The sequence below is a fragment of the Petaurus breviceps genome, unplaced genomic scaffold, assembly GCF_028583685.1.
Source record: "Petaurus breviceps papuanus isolate PSGF00001 unplaced genomic scaffold, PetGlider_PUasm1.0 76, whole genome shotgun sequence".
NCBI classification, from domain to species: Eukaryota; Metazoa; Chordata; class Mammalia; order Diprotodontia; family Petauridae; genus Petaurus; species Petaurus breviceps.
This window is the reverse complement of record NW_027186473.1, coordinates 32,140,206-32,142,893: the sequence shown is the minus strand read 5'-3', so window position 1 is coordinate 32,142,893 and position 2,688 is coordinate 32,140,206.

The following is a 2,688-nucleotide window of genomic DNA, read 5'->3' as shown; positions in this document are numbered from 1 at the left end:
AGGAAAGCAACTCAAAATGGGTTAAAATATTACTTTAATCAAACATATGCCATTTACCTAGTTCAGTGGAAAAAGGTCAGCACCCCAAACTTCAGAGAATATAAACAAGTTACAAGCAGACAACATATACAGAGAAACATCAGCAGACACTCTTCCAACTATGTGACCATTACATTCATACCTAGTCAGATACCAGAAAGGGAAGCATCAGCATCTGGATTTTCAAAGCCAGGGGCCTCAATGGCTGCCCATAGTATCATCTGGTCAAATCACATAACTCTTCTCAAAGTGAGCCCAAAAACAAAATCTCACATCAGAATATATATAGCCTTCTCCTGGTTCAGAGAATATCATAACCCTCTTGATCCGGGGCTCAATCACAAAGCATCCAGGTGTGTGTATTCCTGAAAACAAGCCTCCTGTCACAGGCTCCATGTGTCCACATTCAGCCTATTAGGGGGAAGAGAATATTTTCAAATTTGGGAAGTTTCTCAGAGTCACTTAAGCCTAGCAAAGGGCCTAGGGGCAGGGAACATCTTAGATTCCCATTCCCACAATACTTTCTCATACATGTCTTTCATTTCTTTTCCCAATTTTTCTTTCACTTCCCTTATTTCACTATTAAAATTCTTCTTGAACTCTTCCAAGAGGGCTTTTTGGCCTTGAGATCCAATTCATATTTTCCTTTGAAGTTTCAGATTTAGATAGAGTCCCAATGTGGTACTCTTCTGAGTTTTGTTTTGATCTTCCCTGTCCCTATAGAAACTGTCTGTGGTTAGTGTTCATTTTTTTTTTCCTTTTTGCTAATGTTGTTTGCTTCTTTCCTCATTTTTAAAGTTGAGCTCTACTTTTGTGCCACATAAGGCACTGTCTTAAGTTCCTTGTGCTGGAGGCCATGGGCTTGGTCACTGGCTTTGTGTGCTGGGGTGTCAGGTTCTGACATCTGGAGGGTAGATTAGTCTGGCAGTTTACCTGTTGCTGAGCTGGGGTACTAGGTTTTTTTTCTGCATTTGCTTGGTATTAGAGTGAAGAATGTGGGAGTTTGGCTGCTAGAGGGTGCTATGATGGAAAATGGGGAGTTTTGGCCCCTGGGGGACACCTACTTGCCTGGGGTGTGAACATCCTCTTCTGGAGGATGACTGCCTACTAGGTGCTCTGCTGAATCACATGGAGGTCTACTTTTGGAACACACCTGTTTAATGGGTTTTCTTCCTCATTATAGCTTAAATTTCCATATTAAAGTTATGTTAAAATTAAGTGGAAAAATACTTTCTATATAATGGTTCTCTGCATAGACTTCTCAAATTTTCAATAAAGCTCTGTGACCTTCAAATAAAATTGACTTTGTCCTTCTGTTTTGTTTTAGAATACATCTCTGAACTTTTTGCTATGGTACATAAAGATCCCAGGAGTTTGAGTAGAACAGTAGAAAGAACAATGGATCTGAACTTGGACATGTGATGGAGTCAACCTCTATTTGTTTCCAAAATCTGATTTTTAAGTTTTTATTGTGAGCATTCACATCTTGAAATCTGCAAGTGCTACAATTTATGTTTGATTTGTTGTTTTGCATATTATTGTTTATCGACATCATGAAGAGCAGAAAATGACTGAAATGACTGAACAACCACAACAACTTACTGTGTAGACTGAAGCAAATAATGGAGAATATTTTTTTAAATGAAGATTAAACCTAAAAATTTTTGTGTGAACATTTCCCCACAGAGAGCCAATTATTAAGTATTTGTCACTACAACACCACCTGTGTTCAAATCTTTGTTCTGCTGCTCCCTACCTCTGTTACTTTTTTTAAAAATTATTCAGAGTTTTAATACTATTGTTATTGGGATATATGTACATTAAGAGGGAAAGGGAACAATTTTAAAAAGAAGTTGACAGAGCCCTGAATGCGAGTGGTTTTAGAATTGAAAGGAGAGGATGAGATTTCTAAGCAAAAGGTAATTCTGAGATGGTTTATATGCATTGTTCTCATTTCTCTTCCCAATTTTTCCTCCACTTTTCTTATCTGCTTCTTAAGGTCCTCTATGGCCTGTAACCAGCTTGTATTTTCCTTTGAAGCTTTTGGTGCAGGAGTTCTGACTTCACTGATTTCCTCCTGTTCCATGCCTTGCTCCTTCTTATCCCCAAAATAGGAGTGTAATGTTGGAATCTTCTGTCTGCTTTGTTTCCTTTGCCTGCTCATTTTGCCACTCAATTATTTGACTTTTGGGCTTTTTGCCACAGTAGGACTCTGCCACCAGACAGGGCAGTTTTAGTCCCAAACGCTGGGGTTTTCTGAGCTGCCAGAGGTATTAGATGGGTGCCCTCTCTGAGGTCTCCACACACTCTGGCAAGCTGGACACACACCCCAGGACCTCCACCCTAGACTGCAATCCAGATCCAAGCAGGTTAAAGCAAGAGCGATTACCCTTCAGACTTGTGCTTGGTCCCCCTACACTCTGCAGGCCAGGAGCTGAAGCTGCCACGTGGCGCTGCCAGGCTGTGCTGGCATCTCAGTGGTTTCTCGCCCCGGGGGTCAAAGCCATGCACTCCCACTTACTGGGCCCCAAAGTCCAGACTGCACTGGCCTCTCACCTTGTCCTTCGCATCTATGTATTGATAAATCTGGAAACGGCCACAGCTGATGCTGATCTGGAGTCCCTCTGGCTGGCCGCTGGTCAGGCCTGC